Raw genomic sequence first — 14,762 nt, 5'->3', positions numbered from 1 at the left:
TGGTGTTGAGCTTCAGGTCTACAGGGGTTACGCTCCTCTTGTTTGTGTAGCGTGCTGCAAGTCTGCACTGCTCTAATTGCTGTTTTAAATCAGCTGAGGCATTTGTGTTGTATTCACCTCCTTTTGGCAAACTGGTTTTGTTACTCAATCCACCATATTCAGGAATGGAAATAAGGACAGTTCTTCTCTGCCAAGTGAAATGCAGCAGTGTGATCTAGTGTACGGCTTTCTTTTAACCTCCAAATATAATTTCGAAGAGTAGTTTATATGGATTGCATTTTTAGAGTTGTGTATTACTTCCCGTGCACGGTGGTTCAGTGGTTCGGTAGTTAAAGCTCTGGGTTTAACACACAAGAGGTAATCCGAATATCACGTGCCATTGAGCAAGACACTCAGGTTGCTCCAGGGTGACTGTCCTTGTGACTTGGGATAATTTGTCAAGTCAAGTTCTTCATTTTTCAGGTTCACTGGTTCAGTGTACAGTGCAGTTCTTACTTCGTGCGTCCCCCAGATGGGAAAGTCATAGATAGAAACATAAAAATGTACAGAGGAGAGTTAGAAGGAGAAAAATATACAATGTTTACTGTATATAAGCATCTGTGTGTACACATATACAATCAGCGAGTTGGCAGTGCATATGAAATATGGATGAGAAAATAACTGAATCACTCATTTTTTTCTCCACTAGCATGGTTTACGCAGACCAAAAAGTAGGTATGCAATCAGATTGATTGAAAAGCCTTCAAGTAAACACCTCAATCTCAACCTTAAAGGTGTGGTGTAGAGATGAAATAATCATATTAACAGAAAAATAAATTAAGCATGCTTGAATCCAAGTATTTTTGATTCGATGTGTGCATATGTTTTATGTTTTTTGTTCAAAATATATTAATTGCACATCATGTGAACAAATTTCTGAGCTGAGTCCAAAATATAGGTTTGATATAATCAGAAATTTCAGAAAACTGGACTGCATTCATTTTGAATTGATGAAAATGAGTGCATGTAAACACAGAGTGGAATGGCAGGTTGGACACCAGCTAGTAGTACAAAAATAAAAAATAAAAAATACTTTCATATCTAAAGCGGTGCAAATAATTTTAAGGGGCATGAACAGAGAAATCAAAATTCCCTTGTTCTTTTGACAATAAAGAAGTCATTGTGTGATAAACGTTTCTTGTAAGTTTTAGAACTCAAAACGTTCTCGTTAGTCTAAAAACAGCTTATATTGAAGCCAGTCTGCAAAAACATCAGCTTGTGGAATGTTGTACTCTATGATGTAATAGTGTGGATGAACTCCGCCTCTGCAGAAGATGATCAACGCCTGCTTCTACATCACTGCCTGTTTAGCCCCGCCCACTGATTTGCACATGTAGTAGGTAAATGACAAGAGCAGCAAATGCAGGTCAATGCAGAAAACAAACGATAAACTTTATATTATGAACTTTTATTTTTAATGAAGTTCTAGACCGCCTCAGTAAGAACTTGGTCCTTTGTTCACTTCACACGGATTCGTTTACAAATGAGGCACAAGTCAACATGGGATTTTCAGAAAAATTAAAACGAAAAGATGATGCTGTGCCGACTATATTGGATCCAACAGTAATGTTTGTTATTACAGATTGTTTGATATGTAGTGACTATTTATGTGGTTTTAACCTAAATCACAGCAGCACCCATCTATGAAGGATGTAGGCTGTCAAACATACACAACTGTTAGCCAATCACAGCAGTATGCGTTTACTTCCAGCTCTACAATCTGTCACGTCTATTCAAACAGAGCGTTCAGATGAGGAGGTTAAAACAGGACAGAGAATAGATTCTAAATTATGATGTTTTTTTTTTTATATAAAACTCTTGATAGCATTGTAAGAGGACCTCAGAGAACAGTACAAAGTAAAAAACAAAGACAGTTCATAACCTCTTTAAATCTTTGCAACCAAGGCAATGTGACTTGGTTTTATTACATAGTATATTAATATAAACATACAAATATATTAATCCCCAAAAATGTAAATTTAAACTATACCATTACACAAAATGCAGCAGAAGTGTGTGATATACTGTTGCCCTACAGTCCTACAGTAGTGAAGTAGTAAGAAACAATGTGCACTCAGTCTTTGTAGTGCCACAATAAATGCCTGAGCTGAATGATAAATTAGTAATTAGTACAGCATTAGGTCTGTGTATGGCTTGAGTGCTAGTTTTGGACAAAGACTGATCGGTAATAGACTTAATTATGGTGAACTCAGTACAAGGTCACACCTCAGAGCAGAAATGGACATTTCTTCCCAATCAAACCCTCCCCCTCCGGTACACACGTCCTCCACAGCACAGCTTTAACTGAGCATGACAAGTACATAGCAGTGCCAGTGAATCTGATCCTCTCACGCTATCAGTTATTCTTAATGGTCGCTTATAAATATGCAGGTGTTGTCATTTACTTCTTCCTTGTCAGATAAATGATCCTGTAATCCAGATGGAAGTGGTGGTGTCTAATATATTTTGTGCATGTGATTCCATTCATTTGCATTATTTATTTCAGAATAAGGGAGACGTGTGATAACAGTGTACTACCACTCCAACAGTGCCTCTAGTTGCAGAGAACTGAGCCCAGGATCCTCACCGTCTGGCTTCCAGCCTTTGGCTAGCTCCAAGCGCCACTGACTGTGCGTGTCATATTATGTAAGGTCACAGCATAGAACAGAAAGCGCAGTGACACTGTGAAATCATTGTTACGATAAGCTTTTTAACATGCCTGTACGTAAATAAAATTTCAACTCCATCCAAGTGGCCAACATGCTCTACATTCTGACAGATCTTCTATACGAATGATTTATGCATACAGAACCAAAAGCTACTTAAACATCCTCAGAGAGGCAGTTTCACCTTGAGTGCATACAGGTTCATAAATAAAAGAGAGTTTGTTGTTGGGATTCTAACCCAGGGTTAGTATGTGGCCTTAAGTAACACTGTGAAAAGCAGAAAATCCTCAGACCGCCCTCTCTGGACCTTTGATATCAGCTAGCACCTGTACCGTTTATTGATTTATCTAGTTAATGCAAATGAAGTAATATTGATGTTTGGTCTCTCAAGATATTGACAACGAGCTGCTGATGTAACGTTCCATTGGGAAGCGGATGATGATTTGTCTGTCAGCTGTTATCTTCTATAGTGATGATTATTTAGGGAGCGTGTGAAGGGATATCCATTGAAGGGATAGTTCACCTCATCTTTACTTAATGAAAATGAGATTTAACAATAACAACACTGATTTGTCAGTGAGCCGTCTGATCTGGTTCTAGAATTAAACTCAACGACTCAAAATCCAGTCTCAGCGGTTCACACTAGAAGAGAATTTGTAGTGAATTTTGACAAATTTCAGTCTGTTCCTTAGACAAATCTACAGTAAAACATCTGTACGAAGACTTGAAATATGCAGCAGTCAAATGGATCACTTTTTTGAAGAAAGGAGTCATATAAGTTCTAATTCTTATAATAAAATCTAATTCTGCGCAATCTTTTTCTTCTCCCCAATGAGAAACTGGTTCAGGTTAGTCAAAAAATGTGTTCACCATCAGAAAGCTTTATGGTTTGAAAGTGACTGTTCTGTTAATTTTGTGCTTCGTTTCCCCATACTATTGACAAATAGAAAATTGTTTTTTTTTTTTTGCCCATAATATTTTGCATAGAAGCACTGCTACAATAAGAAAATTCCCCAAATTGCCATTGATAATTTACATTTTTTGTACCGTTGATGTTAGCATCTAGTTGTTAAAGCATCTAGTAGTAAAATGCTAAATTCTAAATGAACATTCTGTCATTAATTACTCACCCTCATATCGTTCCAAACCCGGAAGACTCTCGTTCATCTTTGGAACACAAAGATATTTTTGGTGAAATCCGAGAGCTTTCTGACCCTGCATAGACAGCAATATAACTGACACGTTCAAGGCCCAGAAAGGTATTAAGGGTATTTTTAATTCATCCACGTGCCATCAGTGGTTCAACATTGATTTTATGAAGCTACAAGAATACTTTTTGTGCACAAAGAAAAGAAAAATAAATATATCTCCGAGGACAGTCTGCCACCATTATGGTGTTCTGGAGATGAATTAAGGTTTTATGGGTTTGAAACAACACGTGGGTCAGTTATTAATGACAGAATTTACATTTTTTTGGGTGAACTATCCCTTTAAGTTAAATCTAAAATAGCAGTTACTGGAAAAGAGTAATGCTGATATTTGCCCAGCATGTTACCAATGTAATGTTCCATAGGGATGACAATGCGTCTGTCAACTTTTATCACTGGATATCTCATTAAGGTCTTTTGAACACCATCTGCTCCTTTGAGCTCCATTGGTTGAGGTTTTGCAACAGCAGAGATGTTCCAGTGTGGCACAAATGAAGAGAGGGAGAGATGGTGTTAACAGGGCCCTGTGCTTCACAAGCCTCTGACCCCAGCACACCCACGCACTGTCTTCTCATATCTGACAGGCAATGGCTTCTCTCACTGTGATAAGAATCCTTCTCCATCACTGTGTCCTGTTGCAAGCACAAACCACGTAAACCCTGTAAATAAATGGAGCCATTTTATTCTCCATAAAATAAGGAATCAATCTGTTTTCATGTACATTTCCAGACATTCTTATTAAAGCATGTGGTTCATGCAGAGGAATATGTATTTTTTTTCCGGTGCTTATGTAAATAGTCGCAGTAATGATGAGCGAGCAGGCTAAATGTATTCACATATTCATTCCCTGTTGGATTTTAAATAAAATATGAATCTTCACATGGCAATCTGGTGGAAAGGGAGAGCCTTTAAGCATCCCAGCAAATGCTGCACTCGCGTGCGGCTGGAGCTGCAGGGGTGGGAATGAGCGAGGAGGGGACTGCCTGACCCATATTGGGTCTGACTGGTGTAAAACAAAAAAAGTCAGGGGCAGCATTGTGCACAGAGGAAATAAAGAATTTCCTGTGGAAATGCAGAAACTCATGCTGATTGCTGACTCTCGTGCACCTGTGTCATCACAGTCTGATGAAATATTTAATTGATGACATGTTTCTGCTGGTGCAACACGAACGCAGCATTTGATGGCATCCTAGCATCCCCCACTTTGGACTCTTGCTTGCGCAATGACTGTATAAAGGAAGGTTAGCAGCAGATATCACGTGTTTAAGTGTGTAGGTGGCTTGGTGACTGATGGTCTTTGTATTGCCAGTATCATTTCTCGGCATTTCCCACGTCACAGCGTTTTATCCAGGTACAAACGTAAAGAAAAGACGTTGTAATCTGCTCTATTGAGATTCCATGCTGATTTTCACATGCACACTATTTGTTGCGTAACATATTTGCACTATGTAAAACTAAGTTTACATTTATAACAATATGCAAAATGTTCAATAAATATCTTAATATTTAATATATTAAAATAAATAGTTTATATATATATATATATATATATATATATATATATATATATATATATATATATATATATATATATATATATATAAATATAAGAAATTATATTAAATATGAATACCCCATCATTTGTTAATAAATACTTTTTTAATTCATATATATATATATACATATATATATATATATATATATATATATATATATATATATATATATATATATATATATATATATATATATATATATATAAATATATATATATATATATATATATATAGTCTTTTTATTCAATATATTTAAATAAAAATATTTATATATTTATTTAATGCTTTTCGGCATTGATATATAATAAAAAAATAAAAATAATAATTATTACTTATTTAAAATAAATACAAATATTTAGCATCTTACTTGAATTTATGTTTACTTAATTTCAACTAATTATATAATAAAATATGTATTTTTTTGTTATTACTATTTATATAAAACACAAAAATAGATATAGATGTTAAATCTAAATGTATGCTTCTTAAACACTAATAAACAGCCAGTATGTAAATAATAGGCAGTCTAATAAGCAACTATGGTGATATTGGTCCAATACTAAAGTGTTACCAAATTGATTTGGCATTAATAAATATACAGTATTACATATACAGTACAAAGTTTGAGAGGAAATTTTGTCAGCGGTGTTCTCTAATTTTACAGTTGTAGGGGGTTTATGATGTGGAATAAAATTGTACCCAAGCTCATGTTGTCGTAGCACTTTGACAGTTTGTTTGTATCCTGGATTCAGCAATCCTAATAAACACTGATTTTCTTTGTCAGCTATATCCAACATGCAACATCTGACACGACTGGCTCCTGCAAACACACATCACACTATTTATGAAAGCACATCCTTTCATATATATACCGAAACATTATAATACAGGCAAAAAGGAAAGATATATCAAGGACAAAGGTTGCTAAGCAACTTTGCTTTCACCTGTCCTGCTTCACCGTAGCACAGTCACAGTTTAGCATGCAGCCTGGCTGAGTATTATTGCACCTTTTCTCCCCGTAACTGAAGCTCTCACTGCTGTTAAACTCTCAACGACATTAGAGCGGTGTTCTCTACACCACTCCACGCTCACTCGTGTCCACAGCAGATCAGACAGCACTCTGTCGAGGACGCACTTCCAGCTTGAGTCTATACTTTAAAGCTGGATAGTTTATATAAAATAGCCAGATTTGATTGGCCACTTCTGAACACAAAGCATCGGCTGAAAGGAGTCTCTATGGCGATGCAGTATCCCCACAATGCTCGGTGGAGATTCGCAGACGTGTAGATCAGAGAATGCTAATTAAAGCAAAGTGAAGAATATTTCACTTCAGTTGTGGCGCGGTGACAGGCAACTACTCATGGCAATGGCATAGTGACGAGCGCTTTATAGACAGGCCAATAAACTATGTTTCCTAATCACATTCAGGGTCAGGAAGTTCACGAACTGGCCTTTAAAGACACTGGTTAGCTTTCTGTGTGTGTTATTAAGGGCTGACCTCTTCCTTTGTCAATAAGGGCGTGTTATGAGAGGTCTGGATAATGTTTCCTCTTGATGTGTATATTTGTGTACGTTTGTATAGGATAATCTCATACCATATTGATATAAAAATACAAAAAGAAAGAATATATATTCCATTTGTTGTTCTTAAAGGGATAGTTCACCCCAAAATGAAAATGAAAACAAAAAACTACAATGAAAACCAAACCCATAAGACGCAAAATGCATCAGTGAAAGTGCGTAAACAGAAATGGTGATGATATTGTTTTGACAGCATTATGCTTTATCAAATATTTCAGTAACGTATCATAAGCGACCCATTTGTTGAACCTGTCACAACTGCTCTTGAAGATAATGCAGGAAGATAAAAGCTGTCACTCCAAGAACAGCTTGAATACTCCCCTCCTCCACAGGCTCAAGCCAAACGGCGTGTTTACGTAAAGAAATGTGTGTTTTTCTCACCGATCTCTTTTGCGCAGACTTCTCACAGTCTGTGAAATCTCTAAGCCCTGACAGCTCAGGAAGGCAAAGCAGATCAGAGTTCCCCGTATCCCTCTCTCCAATCGCCCGGAGTGGACGAGGCACACATGCACGAACAGGAAACCACAGGTTTTATAGCGCGTTAGAGAGACGAGAAACCTCTCGGCTGCAGTACGCCGTGGTAACCTTGGTGATCATCCTCCGAGGAGGCTCAAATAGGCCATGCTTGATCTCTGTGTAATGACGATTGTTGGACGCTCTTGGGCAAGTGGCCCACAAACAGGGGCAGTCCACTGAGTCAACAGCTGATACACCAACCGCAAGACCAGATGCCTGCTTAACTCTGCCAACATAACAGATGCATTTAGTACATATGATCATTGGCGCTGCCTCGCAGTGAATGCGGCACTTCAGAACGGCCTTCTAAAGAAAAACTTTAGCTGGATGAATCGATTTTAGATGGTCTATTTTAACTCTGGCTTCATTTTTAGAGGTTTGTTTGATGTACATATGAATGGGATTGCACTCAGTCAGCCCAAAGTCGAGCCTGGGTGCCTGTGAGCACAACAGCTGCATGTGTGTATGTGATACACAAGCATAACCCTAAATGTACAACACTAAATATATTTAATATTCAAATATAAAATATGTATAAAAATATTTAAAATGAAATTGAATGGAATCCCAATATGTTAATATATTTAAAGTGAGAAATGGGATTGCAACATTGCCAGGCCAGACTTGAGTAGGGCTAGGCGATATGAACAACATCTTATCATTATATGACAAATTTTGTTTCACTGTAGCAATATATATCCTGAAATAGTTATTTTTTATTTAAATAAGGTCCATGGATACCATGATACCTTGATACCATGGAAATTTCATAATTCTAGTTACCAGTGTCAATATCACGAAAAAAAACTAATACTCGCCAATATATATATATATATATAAACAAAACAATCTCAGTGAAGACAAGTAAACAGTCAGTGAATAAATAAGAATAAGCTATATAGGACAAATACTACAGTAGGAGGAATCAAAAAGAAATGCTACATACATTGTATTAAGGAATCAGATATATATAAAACTGCATATTCTATTCTTCACTGTCTGAATTAAATATATATTTATTCGGTAAAACATTATTTTAACATATCTTTTTTCCACGTTACATATACTTACTATTATAATAACAGTTAGTTATGCATATTTACATGTAAGTAACCCTAAGCCAAACCCTAATCCTAACCATACAGTAAGTACATGTAGTAAATTAATATTACTCAGTACTTAAATGTAAAATAACACTGTAACAAGTACACCTTAAAATAAAGTGTAGAGTGAGAGATTTTCTCTATTTTGTTGTTTGATTAAGCAGGAATATTAGACTGCTGTCACTTTAAGAGCTGACCGGATCCAATATACTGTTTTCTTTCTCAGCTGTTGGCTTTCACTTAATACCTAAATAAATGTATTTATTAGGTTACTCATAGACATTGGTATTTAAACAGATACAAGTGTGTGTATTTAACCGTCCAAGTCCTATAAAGCATATAGTTACACATTATTATTAGGCTTACATATATTTAAAATGTATAAATATATTTACACTTAGGAATGAAATCACAATATATTTAAATTGAACAGTGGGATCACAACATGGAGTCATAATCCAAAGGTTGTGAGTTCGAGTCTCAGGCTGGCAGGAATTGTAGGTGAGGGGAGTGAATGTACAGTGCCCTCTCCACCTTCAATACCACGACTTAGGTGCCCTTGAGCAAGGCACCGAACCCCAACTGCTCCCCGGGCGCCGCAGCATAAATGGCTGCCCACTGCTCCGGGTGTGTGTTCACAATGTGTGTGTGTGTGTGTGTGTGTTCACTGCTCTGTGTGTGTGCACTTCGGATGTGTTAAATGCAGAGCACTAATTCTGAGTATGGGTCACCATACTTGGCCACATGTCATGTCACTTTCACTCTTAAAAAAAAAAAAAAAAAAACCTGCACATCAACAAGCATCCATAACCATAAATAAACAACAATAAAAGTATTTATATCACATATATTGTCAATATACTGAATAAGAAATGTATAAATATATTTAAATTATGGAATGAAATGACAGTATGATCCAGCAAGATGAGACTCGAAACCTGTGTGCCTGTGAACACAACAACTTCCTGTCTTTCGTGAGTAACACACAAACATAAACACACTGATAAAAACTGATAAAAGTCCCATTGTCTTCATGGTTCTACCCGTCATGCTGTGCTGTAATCTCATGCATACAGTTTCCACTCATCCACCATCTAAATGTGTGTGTCACCATTGCAAATGTATTGCATCACTCGGTCGAGTAGTTTTCATGTGAAACGTACACCTTGTGTGATGCTTCAACACACTGAGTGCATAACCAGAAATCAGAAGGTTTATAGATCTGAAGAAATCCATTAGAAAGCCCTGCTGCTGGAAGTGGGTACCAGCCCTGGGTTACATTGCTGACCGCAGTGTTTTGTGTCTCTGGTGGATAAGGCTCTCTAAATGAATGGGAAGAATGGGGTTGAACACATCTACACATGAACCTGCATTGCATGTATTGCTGATAGCATATTTATGTAGTCATATTGTCTTCACTGTTTGAAGGCAGACCCTTAGAAAACTGGGGGTTTGTCACTGATCTATAATAGAGAACATCTATAGATCAGCGGTGTTTGTTCAACTTTGGCACTTACACTTTTTTCCATTCACAGATTTATTTATCTAATAAATATCCACAGTATTTGACATGTGTTTGAGGAAGTCTCATGCTCACCAAGGCTGCATTTATTTGATCGAAAAATATAGTAAAAACAGTTGTGAATATTATTCGAATGTATAATATAAGTATAACAAATTGTAAAATAATATATAAAACAACTATTTTGATATATATTTAAAATATCGATTATTTCAGTGATTGTAAAGCTGAATTTTTTTAGCAGCCATTGCTCCAATTTTAGCGTCACATGATTCTTCCGAAATCATTCTAATATGATGATTAAGTACAAATCTGTTAATATTGTCAGTGTTAAAAAAAAATTGTGCTGCTTAATAAACCATTACACTTTTTTTTCCCGAATTCTTTGGTCAGTTGAAAGTTCAAAAGAGAAACATTTATTTAAAATAGAAATCTGAATGTTTGCAAGATTACAAATTGCTTTAGTGTCAATACTTTTTAATGCATCCTTGCTGAATAAAATGATATCTTTCCAAGTGGTTGTTTTATTCTAAAATATTTTGAATGTCATTTCCACCCCCTGATTTCCATCACACAATAATATGAGAAGTGAAATGACACTGTGGATTTGGAATATTTCTTTCATAATACTGAATTGCCTCTTTAAAAATCCATAAATGTGATTGGCTGCATTCTCTGTCTATATATATTATTTAATAAATAAATGTTGCCAAGAAGACTAGAAAATGCACATAAACACCTGCTTTCAAACTTTAATGAGCATAAGTTACATGGAAAAGAATGGAAATGCCTTAATTTAAATGCTTACAACTCAACTCAACTCAATTTCAGAGGATTTAGTGTCTGGTTAATCTGGATAGTGGCTTCTTATAGATTTTTGTGCTACTGTTCCCAGCTGTTCAGTGAATTTGCCTCTCCCAAATTCTCAAATTGTCACTATTCCTGAGATCCACACTGTGGGATTCATTATCACTAAGTCCTGCACTGGACCTCAGGGCTTGTCAGTTTGGCATGCATGCACATATGTTTAATGTGTCAATTTCTCTGCATGTCACTGGTTTTCTGGTAATTCACACAGCTTCATAGAGGCCTTTTTTCATGTCTGCATCAGGAGAGGATTTTAACAAGCTGACACGGGAGCCTGCCAGTTGTCTGGGAAACCCTTTTGATCTGTGGTGCAGATTACAGACATGCACTGGAAGCTGCTGTCGAGTGTGTGTCACATGGAGCTGCAAGTCTGCGTCATAAATCACTGCGTCTCCTTGTCATGATATGAGCCGGGCATAAAATTATCTTGTAAAGTGTTTAAGGGAAGTATAGTGTTGTCCTTTCTCATTACTCAGACGCTAGACTCATGCCTAATCCAGGAAACGGCCATCACTCACTCTTGGCAGACATTGTCTGCTGACAGGCTTTTGTGCGCATTATTCAGAAGAGATGAATAGCGGCTTTGTGGATCCCTCTTAACTTGGACTGTTAAATCCTGGGACAAGGGTGGCTCCAGATTTTGATCAGTCTTGTGGACATATAACATGTTATTTTTCAGGTGTCATGTCATTCAATGTTGACCAAAAATATGCCATTGGCTGGTGAAATTAAGACTATAGACTAGCTTTGATAAAAATAATTTTCTCTCCATGTAATTCTGAAGTTTCTTTTTTGATTTAAAAAATGGGTTAATATATATAGCTATATACACACACACACATACACACACACAATGAAAAGCTTCTATACAATATAAGAACGATTTGGTTTCAATTTCCAGAGACTGATATGAGAGAGTGGTCTCTGTGGCTTGATTCATGAAGACGGCATGGTGCCTTTTACATTGTGTTTAGCAAACAACTCAGTAAAACGCAGTCAGGCCAGTCTGACACAAGTTTAATGAGCATGCTTTCACAAAGAAAACCCCGCTGGAGATCTCAAAGCCTTGGATTACCACTCAGCACAGTGACTGATTTGCAAATGCTGTCCAACCCTGGCAGTGTGAACTGCTGTGACAGAGGGAAGAGGTGACTCATGTGTCTTCTGACAGATTCGTTTTACAATGATTAAGCGAGATGCTGTCGATATTTAGCCAATAATATTGAATTTAAATAGATATAGCTGTACTTCCACAGAAACGGCAGTCACTGACGATCACTTTTTTGCATTTAATTATTTAAAAGTGCAAAACAAAATTCAATTCACTTGAATAATTATTTTGTTTTACAATTTTTTATCAACATTTTGTTTCATTTTGTTTTAACTTGCCCTGGATTTGCACGCGCAACAAGTGGGCGGGCAATATGCTAATGTTTCATGTCGACGTCAACATGAAACAGCTTGGGAATCATTTTAAAAACAACTCGTTTCAATGATCCAGTGTTGACATTTATTTATTTAATTTTTTTGAGAAACAATAACATTTGCAGGATGTTTTTGTTCATTTAGAGCTGTTACACACTGCATGAGAGGTCCGTTTAAAAAAAACCATAATGGGGCACTTTAAATTTGGTTATTAAATGAAACTGGAAATGGTTATACTCTTATTTTGAATAAAATAAACGTTAAGATATACTTTTGTTAAAACATTTGGGTTAAGTACGATTTTGTGATGCTTTAGAAATATATTTTAAAATGTGATTTATTATATAAGAAAAGTAAAATCATGCTGAATGTATGTTTAATTAATGGGTCAATGCAAACTAATAGCACTTTATTGCTTTTGTCAAGACAATAGTTGCAGTACAGTAATCAAATTCACAGTGGTATTAAGGCTCTTCCTGATCTTCTTACTGACAGTCTAAAGGGCAAACTCATGGGTGACCCTTTCCTGCTATGGTTTGACATTAGATTACAAGAGGACAGTCATGCAGTATATTTGATGGAGTCGTCCTCAAGACAAGAAGTACAGTGGACCACCCCAAACCAGGAGAACCCATTCCAGCTCCTGCTACTACTACATGACAGTTCATGATTTAGTTCCATCATAAGAGTGGGTGATAGCTTGTGTATTACACAGCTCCTCAGCTGCTTATTTCCAACAGCTCCCCCAGAGTCCTGTGCACAGATTCATGATAGCTCTCGCAGTGCCAAAAAATCTGAAATAGGAATTATGATATAAAGGTGCTTCTGCTATGGAACGTTTAGCTTTTACCCCTCCTGTACTTTGGGGAAATTAGGTGCTAATGTCAAAGGTCAAGAGCTGGGATCTTATGTGCAGATTACATCATGTCTAACTATTCTACCTGAAAGAAAAACATCCTGTACAAATTAGTTCCAGCTGAGCCTCCAGCTTCATCTGCAACGAAAAGAAGAAAGGAAATAATATTTACAAGATTTTGAGGAAATGGTGCAATATAAAGAGTCGGTTTAAAAGGAAAAAGGATTCGAGCATGAAATGAAAATTCAGCCAATCTGTTTTTTAAAAGCATGTTATAGATCTTATTGTGAATAGTTCATCCATGCATATGTTTCATTTTTTAACTCACATGCATGTTTGAGTGCAAAACCAGCATCTCAAAATCCAGTCAGCAACCAATGGATTGAACCATGTCACCACATGACATTTTTGACTTTTTGTCGTAAGTTTCATTTCTCTTGGTTGTATGTCACAATATGGAAGAAAAGATCAGAGTCTAATGAAATGAATGAAAACCTATACATAAATAATAATAATGTTTTGTTAAAATCAGCTATAAACTCATTTACAACTGGTGGATTTGTTCTAATATATGGAATACAATATTGATAAATAATATGGATTTTATTTTGCTGCGTATGAAGAGCAGGCAAGCAACGTCATGAGACATTGCTATTTGGTTAAATTTTGTCAGATGAACAAAATTCAATGTCAATTCAACGTCTAATATCCATGAATGTAATTAAGTTAATTTGATGTCCAATACCGATGTTGATGTTTGTTTTGTTTTTAGGTTGTGTTACCAAAACCCAACGATAGTTCAACGTCAAATTGGCATCAAATATACTGACGTTGACCAAATTTTCATTCTCAACCAAAATGCGACATTTGTTCGACGTCAACCTGACGTTATATTGACATCCAGGTTGGTTGGATTTTATAGAACACAAACGGGAGGGGGGAAAAGTTACTAATGTCAGCGTCCAATCATACTCTCAGTATTTTGGTGCAAACTCATCACTCATCACTCGTCACTTGCTAGAAGCAGCCAAATCATACAGATGCCAGCATAAACAGGTTTTGTGACATGCCCTCATCCTCAGACATTTAACAAAACCAGACTAGATTAATATGGGTTGGTTGTCACTTGATGGCCCAGTGTCAGACCTGAGTCATGAAGCAAAACCTCTGTCTAGAGAACTACTGGCTATGGGTTTTGTGACTACACAATGCTGACGGGGGCGGTGGCTCGGTGGATGAATATCAGCTTGATTTTTGTCCTCTCTTTTCATTCCAGTTTGTTATTCCAGCCTCAGCTTGTTAGTGAATCAGTGAAGGCCATTCTCATTACCACTGTTTTTCTTCCCATGGATGCTTGAAATGTTTCTGCCTTTTCATCCTCAAAAAACTGAACGTAATCACTCTGTCCACAGATGTTGGCGTT

The sequence above is a fragment of the Carassius gibelio genome, chromosome B3 (genome assembly GCF_023724105.1).
Source record: "Carassius gibelio isolate Cgi1373 ecotype wild population from Czech Republic chromosome B3, carGib1.2-hapl.c, whole genome shotgun sequence".
In the NCBI taxonomy this organism is placed as follows: Eukaryota; Metazoa; Chordata; class Actinopteri; order Cypriniformes; family Cyprinidae; genus Carassius; species Carassius gibelio.
Note: the sequence above shows the minus strand (reverse complement) of the source record.